Genomic DNA, 15,796 nt, shown 5'->3' with positions numbered 1-15,796 from the left:
CCCGCCGCCCGTCAGCGCGGCGCCGCCGCCGCCTCGCCGGCCGACATCTCGCGACAGCGCGCGAGACGGGGGAAGGCGGGGGAGGCGCCGCGCCGGGCGAGGGCGGCCGCAAGCGCCTCAGCGGCCGCACTCTGTGAGGGGAGCCCGGCGGCCGGCGGGTGTCAGCCGCTGGCGGCGCCCCGAGCTCCCCCTCCGGCCCCTTCTCCTCCCGTCAGGGAGCGGTGCCCGCACCGAGCCCCCGCTGCGAGGGGAGCCCCCAGGGCGGCTGCTGCAGCCCCTCCGGGGCGGGGAGCCGTGCTGCTGAGGCGGCGCAGCCGCCGTGGGTCTCGGTTGCCCTGTGTGAGAGCAGGTGGCGGTGGTAACAAAAGTGCCGCCTGGCAGGTATGTGGTGGCAAGGCAGCCGTGTTAACCGTACGATAACCAAGAGCCCTGGAGGGAGGCGTTGAGGTGAAGAGCACTGAACAGCCCACAAGCCGACCAGCTGAGTTACTGAGGGCTGTGATTGTCCCTACCTGTACAACACCGCTTTGTATGAAGACTAGGGAAGAAATATGAAGACTAGGGAAGAAAACTGCCACAAAGGGTTTGGGTGGAACTTGGGTGGAACTGAGGGTGGCCCAAGTACATGGGGACACAGCTGTAAAACACCACAAGGGTCATGAGGGGAAGAAAACGGGAGAGAAAATAGAAGATAGAGGGGGAGAGTGAGGCACCTAGAAAACAAGATGTGAAAAAGCTAATTAGCAACAGGTAAAAGAAGTCCAGGGCTCCCTTTGTTCCCTTTGTAGACGTGATTCTCAGACATGGCTGGCGTCTGTGGTCTCCGAGGGAGCTACGTGGGCCCGATGGGCTGTAGCTCATAGCCTTGCCCTGCGCCATGGGGACTGGCGTTGCAACATGGCGATGCCTGTGGGGAGCGTTCCCTACACGTATGTGGTTAGACAAGACAGTCTCTTCAGGCAAGGAGCTTCTGGAAGATACTTTGTTAGTTCCTGTTCTCATTTGCAATAATTTATCTATCACTTGGTTTAATTATATATCACCAAGTCAGATCCTCTGTAGTCCAAAGTGGTTTTGACCTGGAGCCCTCTTACTGAGTAGTAGATAGGTGGAGTTGGTCGGTAGCAGTCATCAGAGGTAGGTCAGCAGGAGAAAAAAGGCTACATGGTGCTTCACTGGTGGCACTTGGACACACGAGATGATACAACATACTTGTTTTTCTTGTACCAAACGCTCGTGGTTCCCTTCTTCCTGTTAGCTCGTGTACACATGCAGACATGCACACATACGTACACTCAGGAAGAGGTAACGTTTATCTGTCATCTGTAGGAGTACAAATCCCATCTTGATCATCCCATTTGCTCACTGTTCCTCTTTGTAATGACAAGCCCTTCCCTATCCCTTACTCCCGTGCTGCCTTGCCTTTTTCTCTCTCTTGCCAGTAGTGCTACAATAAGAAAAAGTCTGCCAAAGGTCTTTACATCTGAGCGGATGACTTGGTTTTTCGATTGTTAATGAAGTTGCACTCCGTTAATGTGTCACAGTTTACTGATTTTCTTACGTGTGTATGTGAGATCTACACACTTAGCTGGCTGATCGTCCTTTTCAATGCTGCATTAATCCAGCAGCAAATTTTGATGATCCTGCTAAATACTATGTGGGATGAGATTTTATATACACTGGCAGTTAAATTGCGTACTGTCAAGCTGTTATTTCTAGCCACTCTATGAACTCTTTTTCTCATCTTTGCTGACTGAACAGCACATTTTTTTTGTTTGTTGTTAAAATCTATCACAGATCTGTTTGTGTATATTTTTGAATTTTGCTTAAAAAGTTTGACTCATGACAGGTAGCTGCATGGCTGTTTTTTACTGTGTGCTCATCAGTTCTCCATAAATCATACCAATTTGCCAAAATAGATCATTAGGTCAAACACTTTCTTAGAAATAAAACAAACTAGTTCTGAGAAATGTTTTCCATTACTCCTGCTGCTGGCTCAGGAAAGACATTTTGATTTACTGGGTTTTAAGAGACAGTCGATGTCCATTTCAAGGAACATTATCTTTGGTGGAAAAATGGAGTAAGACGCTGAGCCAATTTACCACTTGTGGAATGGGAGCTAAAGTAGTGGGGAAAATTCTTTCAATAGGATAAAGGTTTTAGGAGCCATATTGCTGCGGCAAGCCAGCATGTCACAGTGTGCCTGGTGTTCAGGTAGCCAGCAGTGGTCATTACTGTACGTCCAGTGAAGCAGGCAGTGACTGGAAGCCCCTCAGGGGACCCAGTAAGGCCTCTTCTCAGCTGGGGGCTGTTGGCAGAGGTGTAAATTGGGCATTTTCCTTGGCATCTGTGGTGTTTCTTTTTTTTTTTTCTATATATCTGTGGTGGTTTTAGATCAAAAAAATGAAGGCAGATAATAAAAAGAACCCTGACATGTTTGTTTTTTGAAATCTTATGTTTTTCTTATGTTTTAAAAGCTGCCAGTAATATGCAGTCTGCTTCAGAACCATCAATGTTGGTGTTTGCAATGCTATATTCAATGTAATTAGTTTCTTGCCTTTTTTTTTCTTCTTTTTCCTGATGAATAGCTAGTACTTTTTGGCTTTGGCAAAATGAAAGTATCTTTGTGCCCTCATCCTTCAAGAAGCATCATGTTGCCAGTTTCTGAAGCTGCTGTGGAAGGCAAGTAAAGCCTTGACAATCATCTGTGTAATAGTAGTTGTAATGGGAAATAGTTCTAATTATTACTAGTTCAAAATCTAAATTTGTGTGGAAGTTCTCCTTAGCTCAGAGGATAATTTTGGAACACTTTATAGGTTTTTATCCAAAATTCCAAGATCCTAGACTACCAGATGTTTCATGTTCATTCCAGATTGTCTCTGCTAACCTGATTTGTGCCGGGCTGAAAATGGCTACCATTCTTTGCCAATGTCTACAGAGTTGTTCTGAAAGATATGAAGTTGCCCTCCAGAGAAAACAGAACCATAGTAAGTAGTTTACTCCATTATCTGTAAACTCATCAATGAAAACAGGGTGATTATTTCTTTTCATTACCATCTTTTCTGTGTTTTGCATGTTTTGCTCCTCCCTGGAGGCTGCCTGGGAATATCATGCTGACTGTATAAGTATAAATTAAATGTTTGTCTAAAAGAAGAACTATTAAAATGTGATTCTGGGCAGGATGTGCCTGTCAGCAGGAAGCTTCCTAAAATACCCTGTGTTTTAAGAGTGGAATTTTAGAGTAGGAGGGAAGTGTAGAATTGCTATTTACCTGTCTGATGCTGCTTTTGACACACATGATGAGCCAGCTTCATTTGACTGTCACCTCCTTAGGAGGCAGAATTCCTCAGCCCACACTTTGCTTAGCATTGACTACTTCTTTATTTACTCTTTGTGCCTTTGCATTTTATCTGGACTGTGCATTTTCAGTTAAGCTCCAGTTAAAGACAGGCTTCTCAGTCATGGCATTGTAGGAGGGCCCACAGAGCCTCCCACACAGTGCCTTCCTCAAAGAGAGATGGGGATGTCTCTTTCTTTGAAGAAGCACTTTTGAAACAAAAGGGATTCCCCTATGTCTCTGACAATTTATTTCCCACCACACATACACAGAGCCATCGGACTGATGGACCTAATTCCATTTGTCAGATTTCTCAGAATTACCAGATTTCAGGATCACCCCCTCGACATGGCGTGTCTCTTCAGGTTGCCTCTGGGGAATGCCTCCGAGGGGTTGTGGGCAAGGCACTGCATGAAGAAGGGCTTTGACAACTGTGGCTGAAGGAAACTCTTTCAGAGAGCTGGGAGATGTCTCTTTCAGAGAGTGAAATTTTGGAGAAGGTGTGAGCTAAATGAAAGCCTTTTCCTGCCACCTTTTCTCCTTCTTCCACGTCTCTTTGTATTTTGGCTGTTCAAGGTTCTCAGTAACTTTTTCCCTCATAGTTACATGCAGTCAGCAGTCAGAACCAAACCCCAAAACAGCGAGCCATTAGAATGGGCAGAAAACTTGCAACTGGAGTGCCCAGACATGAGAAGTTTTATTTTCAGAAGAACTTCAGCACAGCTTAGAAATCAGCAACCATAATTTGGCAATGTTCTTAGCCACCAGAGCAACTGAGAGAATTAGACACCTAGCCAGATTTGCCAGGAAGGAAGAACTGGTGAGTTAAAAAACAAGAACACAACCAAGACCATGTCTGAATAAATTTCCAGTCATCTGTACATAGACCATTTATTGAGAAAGATAAGAAAAGAAAAACTAAATTTTCATAATCCTGATTACATGCAGAGGATTGACCCAGATGCATGATTTTAGCTGTATTTATTATATTTAAACACAATGTATGCCTTCACATGTGTTTACTGAAAAGAGGAACCACAACCATTTAAATTAAATGCTTTTTTAAATATTACTGCTTAAAAAAGAAACTACTGAAATCCTGCATGCTAAGAAGTAATGTATACGACTGAGGTGCTCTAGAATTAATTAGGTCTCTTATTTCAGTTTTAGAATCAAGAAGATTTTTTCTCATTGCTTGCAGAATAAAATAGCTAAATACTCTGCTTAGATCTGAAAGTAGTTTTGCCCACAGCAATCAAACTAATATTTTCTTTATAGCTCATTCTCTCTGTCAGCTTTCTACTTATTTCATTAGGCTTTAGATCAGGTTCCAAGTAACTAATTATATTTATAGTGTGATTTCTTTGCTCAGTACAACTAATTTAGGTAAAGGAGTTGGTGGGAATGGTAAAAGGCTAAGTAGTATGCCGTTGCATCACTTTGTCCAGGTGCAAGATACCAACAAAATTGTGTTTGTATTCATAAACGCTCAGTATTTAGCTGAGCAGAAACTCAACTATTTTCTGTGTGGTGTGAGAGCATGATGATGAACAGTGACAACTCTTTCCTTTGTCTTGGTGAGGGCTGACAGGCAGCAAAAGTAGGCATCATATGCTGGGTGTTTTAAAGTGGGGATGAGGATTCAAGCTTGGGGATGTGAGGATGTCCATGTTTTTCACTCGTGCTCCATTGCCCCAAGCTTTATTCCTAACATTTCATAACACATATCCCCTCCTACAGCTTTGCTGTAAAGCCACCACCCTCCCTTTCATCACTTTCCATTCCTTGCCACAAATCCTCTCTCACCTATAACCCACAGGCCTGCCCCTGTTTCCCCAGCTCAGATCTGCTGCTCCGTTTATCCCCATCTTTGAAAGTACTAGTGCTGCCCCCCTGCTTTTGTTACTGCCTAACTAAATGCTGCTACAGGCAGCAGAATAACGCTTCTTTCAGCTGACCCTATCCACAAAAATAAAAAACTCTTCAGCACTGCCTTCTGAGGTTAAAAATGTTGAACAAAAGTAAGTTGTTTATCCCTTAGCAAAATAAAGCTGCATTTTATTTATTTTTTTAAATCCAGTGAACATCACCCATCCTGACTTCTCAGAATCTTTTGAGTTTGTTCTGTTTTTCCTCTCTCAGGCTGAAATGCAAGGGCCCATTTTTGAAATGCAAGGCCCGTTTCAAGTTGACTTTCTGATAAGAGGTCTGGTATTTGACACAACCCTGTAGACTACAATGCTTGATACAGCCCTATAGACTACAAGGCTGTGTGAGATCTTTAAAAGCTGGACCTTGATGTTAACAGAGGGTTCTAGAGGATGCCAGCAGTTTTTTGGAGGCCTGAACCATAACATCATGTTCTGGATCTAAACTTTACTGAGGACCTTGAATTACCTCTTTTTTTCTGGTATATTTCCACTCCTGAGAAAAGCAAGAGCTGCAAGACTGACTTATAATATACTCATTCAATTAATCAAGTGAGAGTGAATCAAACCTTTCCAGGCAATTTTGTTTGAAGTGTCTGCACTCTTCTCTGCATCGTATGAGGTGCCAACACCAGTGGGAGTTTGCCTGCGGTAAGAGCTGTGGGTTTGGATATATTCTTCCATTTTTATTAGGTCTTACACACACAGGAATTTTGTGCTTTTTAATCTTGTAACTGTACAAAACTTATCTGGCTATGAAGGAAGATAACTTAGTGCTTTCCTGTAATTATTCTCATAACTGTTCACATTATGTTCTATGAGCTAGTCACACTTAAAAAATTCTGAAGCCAGTTCTTACAACAAGAAGGTATTTAACTGAAGTCCTTGCACCATAACTTTAACCAGTATGAAACCAGTAGCTCAGTACAGCTACCAAGATGCATCTATCAGAGCTCCTTCCTGGCTGATTCTACTTGGTTGTTACTTTCACTGCATCCATTTTAGCATTATAATTTCCTTCTTTCTCTCCATTTATCATCTGTATGCTTTCCCTTAAAATACTTTAAATGGAATGACTTTTAGCAAAAGCCGAGTGGTCCAAAAAACATTCCAGCTAAACACGTTACATATTTATTGCTCTTAATACTCGGGGTGTAGCTGCAGAATTGCCTAGTATTTATTTGCAGAGTACCTGTACTGAGACTTCCCTTGTTGGCATGCACATACATATAATACACGATAGTCCTACACCCTTTATAATCTTTCAAGACAAAAAGAATTATGAAAGTGAAACCAGGACATGAAGAGGCAAACAGACTTTGGAAAGCTCTGCTAGCAAGTACTGTGCAATACACTACATTTTGTAATACAATCAGTTGAACAGTTATACAGGGCTTACGTACACAAAATAGGATCCAGTGGTGTCTGACAGCTTGGCGTCAGAATCTATCCAAAAAATGGTCATATGACAAGCATGTTTTCATTTTTACTTTTTAAGGTACAAACAAGTGAAAGAAGAGAGCTATTTAGTATGTACCGTGTGATTAAATCTGTACAAACATAATCATGGATTATAACACTGGAAGTTTAATAAACAGATTCTGTACTGGCTTAAAGGTAAAAGGAAAGCTGCTGTCTGTAGCAGTAGAGACATACTCTCTGGTTTCCCAGGATGAAACCATCTTACATTTGCATATGTAGTCTATGAGCACTAACCCCCATCTATCTCCCTGTCCACGTTCTACAAAGCAGTAAAAGCATTATTTGCGTAAAAATGAACAGACCAAGTGTATTCCACATGCCAGACACCCTGCATCTCAGATCATAGCAAGTTTTTTACATAATTTGGCCTATTTTTTTCCCAACTGCAGTGAAGAATAATGTTATTTTTCACTACATAGGCCATCATCTTTTGGGAAAGGCCCTTCTGCAAAGTCTATGTTAATCCATGCTTTTGAAAGAACAAGACAACTTGCAGTAGAAGGAAACAAAACATTCGTATCAGTTACAGACAGTGGAATACTTTTGATGGATCTAATATTCAAGCTTTGGCTGGAAGGCAATTTTAAAAGAACCAACTAGTTAAACTTGAAATACTTCTATTTCCTCATAAGATTTACTTCTCCTCCTTAATCTGTAACTCTTCATAGTGAGTTTCTGTAACCATCAATATGACAGTACAGCAATATTGCCTCATCAGTCATGATTTACTTAATGTTTTCTGAATTTAGTAATATTTGATTAAAATTTAATGTGAACATATCATATCATGCCACATATATTATTGCATCCATTAATCAGGTAACCATAATAATGAAATGTCGGAAGATTGGATGAAAAAAGAGCTGAAGTCTTTGATATATGTTTGGCATGGTTTTGTGAGTGATTAACGAAAAGATATCCAGTCAATTGTGTAAAGCGTCATTAATATACATTTACAATTATCTACGTACTGTATCATCAGATATTTTTAACCTTAGTTAAACTTGATTTTTTAATTTACTGAACGACACTAAATATTAATAATCCTGAAAAATATGTAGTATTCTATTAACTCTCATAATGCCAGAATGATTCATAACATGTCTTAATGCTTTTGTAACAAAATATGAACTAAAAATATTGTCAGTGTTAATGGATCAGTTTTCTTATAGGTGCAATAACAAATACTTTATGCATGGCTCTATAAACCTCAAATTACACATTTGTATTTAAATGAATGTAAGGCAATATTTCCATCTACTTTTTTAATATGCAAAGGTAACATACGACCTGATCTAGTAGAGCATCTACGCTTGTTTGGTAGAGAAGGTGCTGAAGACAGTAAGACTAGAATTCATGATTGTACATATTTTGTTAAACATATGAAGAATTTCCAGATTTTTTAAAAAACCTTTAAATCCTAAGGCTTCTACTCATGAAGCAAGTTAAGAACGTCTTCTCCAGGTAAACTCTGAGAGATGTGTCCCTGTTTTCCTGACCTTTGTGCCGAAAAGAAACTAAGGTCCTTGTCCTGGGTCTGTGTAGGAAATCCCTTTTTTGCAATCTGGATCATCTGTGGAGCTGTTTGTAGCAGCAGGAGTGCACATGTGGATCTTCAGCCATGTGTGTTTAACATGCAGAATGTTCCCACTGACTTGTGGTACATGTCACTTGTCATATGGCATGAAGTATGCTTACCATGTGTTCTGGAATCCCATGTTGATAAGCTGCAGCTGTTCTTAAGCCTGTTATTTGCCTCATACCTTTTTTTTCCACTTTTTTTTTTTGTGAGATTTTCTTTTATCAGGTTTTCATTTCTTGATTATTATGAATCATGCAGAATCCTGTGATTTTTTTTTTTTTTTTTGCTGCAATTGCAGGTAGATATGTACATTTTTACACTACAATAACTTCAAAAACCGGATCTCTTCAAGTTATTTTTCAGAACACAGATTCCATGTGTTTATCATACTCTTTTAAGCTGTCTGTGATGTTAGACTGGTTGGTTGGTAGCTGTAAACTGGTCTCTAAACTGAAGTATTACCACTTTGGAAGGCTGCTTGGCTATCGTTGTGTGGTGTTCATCTGTAGAAGCACAGAGCAATGTATCAGCATCCAGTCGATAGCTTTATCCCAAAGCGTCTTTCTTCAGCTCATTCAGGGACTCTGTTTCTTTGGTGGTGTCTAGTGGTTAAAAGCTGGTAGCAGCCATAGGCTACTTGGATAACAGCTTCGTTTTGAGCAAGGTGGATGAGCATACTCGTCAATCTACTGATAGAGGGCATTAAGAACAGTCAAGCCAGGATCTGTGAATCTTCTAAGCTACATTCAGCTGACTTAAGCCCATGCAGCTCCACCTGGCACTTGCGCTGTTAAGAAGGTGAAATTATGGATTGAATTAAAAATAATGAAGCCAGTTACTACCTATTTGGTATGAATGTATTTGTAAACAATCTGCACACTCTAGCCAATCTTCCCTTCTGTAGCCTCCTTTTTTGCAATTGACAGACATAAGTAAAATACCTATCATTTCACCTCTAAATAAAATGACACAGCCATGCTGACAATATTTTTAATACATTCTTTACGTTAGAAAATACTAAGTGCAAGTGCAGACGCTCTGTTTAGGTGTTGCCCCACTTACTCCACATCATGTACATCACATGCTACCTTCAGCACCCGTAGGTCTCAGCATGCATCTTGGGTGTGCAGACTGATAATGAAGAAAAACATTGTGGACTTTCTTTATGTAACTGTGAGGAAGCGTTAAGGAGACACAATGTGCAGAATTCTTTCCTGGGCTCTAGGTGGACTTCTGAAAATGAATTTGCTTCTGAGCTCCTGTCAGTTAGACTAACCATAACTCATTTTCTGTGGCTGTTAATCCTGCCTGTGAGGGGGTAGGGATAGTCATTTTCTTTGTAGCTGAAGGCAGGAACAGCATCATAACAAATAATGACTTTAGGATAAGCCTAAACGGATGAACTGCAATTGCAGTTGTCCTTCAAAATTAAGAACGAGAGGAGAAAAATGCAGAAAATATGATCTAAGCTAATATTACTTCCAGCTTTTGTGAGTGCTTTCTAGCCTAGGACCTGAAATGGCTTGCAAATGCTGAAGCAATGAGTGTTGAAACATCTCTTAAGCAGTTTTTTGTTCATGTTTTTGCAGGTGGGCACTACATACAAGTGTCCATTGTACAACTAGCAGGAGCAGAGCAGTGGGTTGTACATCAGAGACCTGTGTTTTAACTTCTAGGCAACACAGTTCATCACTGTGAAATCAAATTTCACGTGACATAGTTCCATTCTTTTCCGTAATGCATGCTCGTTTCCTTTATAGTCACATATCTGGGCTAGAAGAAAACCCTTCAGGGATTTGGTGTCTCTAAACAGTGTTTCATCTTCAGTTGTAGTTGGACAACTGGTGTCAAGACCAGGCATGGAAGTCATGGGTAGGAACTCCTAAGAAACTACAGGTGTCTTGGTCATTTTCTGATGGAAGGGATGAGAAGTGGTTGTCTTTGGGAATGCACTTGAAGTTATTTCCTCTTAGTAGCATCTGTTCTTTTGAGGAGTGAAAAACACTGGGATTATGCTGCAGCCTGGAGCTCTAGCATGTCGATGAGGGAGAAGGAGTCCAAATAAATTAACGGCTGTCAGCCTCTGATTCCAGTGACTGGGATTTTAAATGGTTGGGAAAAAATGTTCTAATGTACTTGGAAAATTGTAGCCTGTTTTGGCAAGAAGGAAAGTGAGCAGATCTGAGCCTGTTTCTCATATTATTGAAGTATTTTTAAGACCTGGCTTTCTGGTGAGATGGAAGGGAACTTTCTGCAAAATTAAAAATGTTACATTCACTTGAAATGTGTGGCTTATTTATTTATTTATTTATTTATCTATCTATTTATTTATTTATTTTGATGTCAGAAGCTTCATACTGCTTCTATTTGCTGTTCTGGATAGGTGGGGGAGGTCTACCCTGTTGCAGTCAAAGGGGCTTGCTTTCTGGGATGAACTCTGAAGGTCAAAGTTGACAGTTCCTTGTTCTTAGGTTGCTGGAGTATGTAAATATTGGCGCAGGACTTGAGAGAGAAGAGCAATATGAATTATCCAGTGTTCTTGTCCCTCTTCTCTGATATGGTGAATGAACTTTTGCGAATTATTGTGGTTATTCTTTAATACTATAAATGCAAACACAATAGGAGGGGGGTTGCTTATGGCAGACTGCTGCTTGCAAGTCGAGAATGATTTGCTCATGTTCATACTTCTTAATTTTTATATTCAGATGCGATGTCTCTCTGGTGGGCCTTTGAGAATGATGGGGAAATGCCACTTACACTCAGCTTTGGATATGAAGATGAATTTTATTCTGTTCAACTCCCTTCCATTTTTACAGAGTTTTATGTTTTTGTTTGGGAACCTAAGGGTGCTTTACACACAGGTGGCTTTTCTCTTCACCCTCGCAAAGTGGGAGAGAAGCTGCATGCAGCATGGGTTCTTGTGCGCAGCACAGGTAGGGCTTCAGGCAGGTGTTGTCAGGCTTCAGTTTGTTCATTTGGAAATGAGGGCACTGCTTTGTGTAAGTCAGGGAGAGCAAGGTGATGAAATGCTACTTAGCAGAAGGCGATTTAGTTGGGACAACTCATAGATAAGAATTCGCGCAGCACACTCTGAGCTGGCCATTGAGAAATTTCTCTCTGTACAAACACACAGCTACTCAGAAGAGGGTCCCTTTGTGCAACACTGAGCTGAGTTACAGTACCTGAAATTTCAAATGACAAAGGAATCTTGCTGTCAGACTCTCTCTGCTGAGCTGCTGATACAAAGGGCTGTGGGAGGCGAGTAGGAACACCAAAGCGTCTTCAATTGTTATCAGATAGCTGTTCACAGAAAGGTCTTCCCAGAGTTTGCTGCATAGAAAGCACAACCCACACATTATTGTTATTCATTTGTTCAGTTTAAGAGGCTTGTTTTTCACAGATGTGCTCTTCCTGTTTGGCATTTGTAGTTGAGGATTGTTAGTTGAAGAAAAGTGTCATCCAACTATGAATTGAGATTTTCAGCTGATTCATGAGCACCTTTTGTTACCTACAGCATGAAAAGGAATATGGCTGAGTCTGAAATGTAGGTTAAGCTGTATTTCCACCCCAGTACATTATACTACTCTGGAAGGGAAAAAAAAAAAAAAAAAAAAGAAAGAAAGAAAACTTTATTAACAGTTATGCAAAAAATTCCTGCTCATTTTTATCTCAAATAAAATGAGTAAAGCAATTAGAAGACAGAGGTAATTACTACATATTAGCCTCTCTTATTCATGTGGAGGCTATATATAGAATATATATATATATATGGATTTTTAAATAATTAACCAAAATTACTGTAAATGGCAAGTAAAGTAAGCAATCAGTATGTTTTAGTAAGGCTTTCATGCCAGAAAATTTGCCAGACATGCTTAGAAAGAGTGGTAAAGCTAGGGAGAAGAAGAGGAAATGAATTACCTCAGAATAATGGGACCAGAGCCATTCATGAGTAAACAGCAGATAATTTGAGGAGTTTACATTAATGTGAAGCTTTAAAGTTGTGATATCTAAGTTAATGCTACAGCCAACTAGCGTGATTGCAGATAAGCAGCTGTTTATTGTTGTTCCAGGGAATAATTATCAGATATGAGTTATTTCTGCCTAAATTTTCTTCATCATACAGGTATCAGCTCATTTCTGGCTTCAATAAAGGCTTCTAAAAAAAAAGTAATACTTTTTAAAGTAGTTTAAAAATAGTTCTTCGTATCAAAGTGTAACTGTGAAAACAGTTCTGAATTGTCAGGTCTGAGTTGACAAAGCAGCTTCCTTGGTGCATTAAATGGGCTCTGACAGTCCCATTCACATCTGTATCTAGGAGTCCCATCCGCAGGAATTCACGCTCTTCTGAAATAACATTAGGCAAGAATCTGGCTGCTCTCCAGAAGGCTGTCCTGGCTTAGGCCTCCTTGGATCAGTAATGTCTTAAATGGTAAGGTTATCTTTTTAATCCATAAAAATTGATCAGCATAGTGAAAATGCTCATAATTAAAACAAACAAACGAAAAATCCAAATAGCAGCATTTTGCACATAGGACAGATTTTGAGTGCAATTTTTGCATCAATGAGAAGCCAACATACTATCTTTGAAAATAAGTTCACTAAATTAAATGTAAAATAATTACTCTGAATTATTTAATTGACTTTTCATTCTCAAAGTTTAATTTATTTTTTGCAAGCTTCTTCTTAAACTGAAGGTCTGATTTTCTTTGAGCATTGCCAACACATGGGAGAGAAGCATCCAAATGGTAGAATGAAGCACCACAGTGACTTTTCTGATACTCTGAAAATCATGTGTTTTTTTCCCCAGCCTACCTAATTTCTGTTCTGAGACATGATTTAGAGATCTCTTCATTACCATCACACAAATCACTGTCCTCCAGGACTCCGAAGATGAGTTGGCTCAGGCTGAGATTTGCAGGGATGGAGGCTACAATCGTCCTTGCAGCTGCCTCCAGCTAATGATGTCCTGTCCATCCAGGGGAACATGGGCACCTTCAGCATGCCTCTAGTGCCAGTCAGCCCTCCCGTTACCCAGCTTGGGGTATAGCTGCTGTGCTTCTTTCCTAAATACCCACAGTGTGTGTCCAGATCTTCTCCCTGTGCAGTGTAAGGAACCAGCCCAGGCATGCTCTCAAGCCTTCGGCCAGAAAGCCAGGATGGCCATGGGACTCATTACCCTCACAGCAAGACATCAGAGATCTCTTGATTAGATTAGCCTTTCTCAGAAAGGCTTTCCCAAACCTGGAGTGCAGCAAAGAGCCTCAAAGAAGCCTATTCCCTGATCCCTTTCCAAAGTCACCTCCTTAAAGGATCAGCTCATAATGGGGACTGATTGCCTGTTTGATCTCGGCAAGCCTCAGTTTCACAGGAAACCACACAGGTGCCTCAGGGCCACCGCAGCAACACTTATGACTGGGAGTATTTGTGCATACATGGATTCCCGCACAGTATTTGTTCTGTAGTTAAACACCTTAAATAACCCTTGGAAATGATTCTGGCTGTATTTAAAAGTGGTAGCATAGCAACTGATTTTTTTTTTCCAAACAGTGAAGGAAGTGAGTTCTAATCCTCTTGAGGGTGCTGTTTATTAAAATTTCCACCATGGAAATTACAGAGTATCTTCCTCTTTCCCGAAACAATTATGAACTAATTGCAACAAAAACATTTTATTTGGTTGAGATACAGCAAACAAAGAAAACTTTCTTTTTTCTTTTCTCCTTTTTTTTTTTTTATACAGAAAGCTGGAAAATATATCAGCATGAGGTTTGCTATTGCATGTATTAAATAATGGCTTTATACAATGAGGGTAGATAGGAGAGGATATAGGCTGTTTGGATGTTCTATGTAATGAGTCATGAACCAATACTGAAAATCAGGGTGCCTTGTAAAGTGGCTGCGATTACACCATGAAGATTAAACTGGGTTGCCTGGTCAGCAGTGTGGTGACAAGGAGCTGGTGTTCCATGGCCCCAGTGGGACTGCCCTTTCCTTTGGCCGTCAAGGACTGCACTCGATGGGAAGCGGTCTGCTTGTAGCCCGTGTTACTCAAGCAGGGGAACCAAATCAAGGTGAACTGTCAGTTTAAATTTGGCTCTTAAACACCCATCTTAGAAAAGGGCAATTATAGAGATTTTTCTCTCTTTTTCTACTGAAGGTGTACATTCTCTCTGGTTCTTTATTATTATAAAAGGCCTTGTTAATATAAAGCATCTCTGCACAGTGTAGGCATTGAAGTCTCAGTCCATTAAAGGACTTCATCTTGGTCACAGTAGCTTTAGCCTTAAAAATGCTTCTGGCTTCAGAGGGAGTACACAAAACCTACAATCAAATCTGGGTCTTGTGCTTTACTGTGCTGCATTGTGAGTCTTCCAGTGCAGCCAAATACGTACTCAGCTGCGTATCTTGTCATTTCATACATGAATTGATGATACTGGATTATTTTCACTGTATGTGCAAGACATTTAGAACTGTATTCTATTAATGATTCCTTTAATTTCCGAGATGTGGAAGACAATTAGAAGTCCTTGTATATTTCTTTGTATCTGTTTCAGATTTCTGTGACTCAGGAAAGCAATAACTGCTTTTAATGTCTTCCTCCTTCTCTAAAATGTTTTAGTGGTGTTCCCTGTTGCAGAAATTGTTCACCAATGTTTACTCACCATATTGTAACTGTGATTCCTCTCTGTTGTATTGTACCAATTGGAAATAAGTTATTCAGAGACTGCTTTAGGGAGGGAGATGTCAGAAAAAACGTAGTGAGAAAAAGATGTAGTATCAACGGAAATTAAAATGCACAGTGGTCCCTGCTGACCACTTTAGATAGAGACAGCTACGTTGATCATACCTACAGTAAACATGCTAAATATCAGTAGTAGGTTAATTTTAGAAAATTGGTTATCTGTCGACAGCTGAGCCATATCCAAATATATGGTAATGTCCTTGTTACTCTTCTGTTGTAACTAGGGTGCCCCTTTTCTTTCCACAGTACCACTGTGCCAACCCGTAGAGGTTTTGGATAATCCTGTCAGCAAGGGAAGAACAGGAGTAGCTGTGACCCAGAAATAAACACATAGATGCTCACAGGTATGTGGCTGAATACGGGACATTATAGCACACTCAGCCCAACTACCAGTGATCCCTGGAGAGTGTCAAAACCTGTCTGGCCCTGGATGCTCACACCCGTGCCAGGTCAAGGTACTAATTCAGTGTTTTAATGTGGTCCCTCTTATTGTGTCACCTGACAGATGACCTGCTGAAGGTAAGAGCAGAAGGTGTATAAATGGTCTGTGTTAGCTGGTGCTTATGTAGTTATTAATATTGCTATGAGTACTCCAAAACAGTGTTGAAGCTCTTTGGTATTTCAAGCCCATGCTGTTTTGCCCCTTGCAAGCCCATGCTGAGGGAGAAATTTATTCCAAATCCTCTTCCATGTCCAAGTTCCAGATTTAAGTGGAATGGATTACAAAA

General features: G+C 40.6%; 1 protein-coding gene across 1 annotated transcript in view; it reads left to right on the top strand.

Annotated features, from left to right (window-relative positions):
* The first annotated feature begins 72 nt into the window (after window positions 1–72).
* Window positions 73–15,796, top strand: part of LOC310902433 (uncharacterized protein) — a 72,277-nt gene continuing 56,553 nt past the window's right edge. Inside the window, exons 1-3 of the mRNA XM_083843957.1 lie at window positions 73–381; window positions 2,873–2,987; window positions 15,315–15,412. The gene's annotated coding sequence lies outside the window, so the exon portion shown is untranslated. The remainder of the gene's footprint in view (window positions 382–2,872; window positions 2,988–15,314; window positions 15,413–15,796) is intronic.

Source organism: Anser anser (genome assembly GCF_964211835.1).
Source record: "Anser anser genome assembly, chromosome: 7".
In the NCBI taxonomy this organism is placed as follows: Eukaryota; Metazoa; Chordata; class Aves; order Anseriformes; family Anatidae; genus Anser; species Anser anser.
The sequence above is the reverse complement of the archived record's forward strand: the minus strand, read 5'-3'. Positions and strand labels throughout refer to the sequence as shown.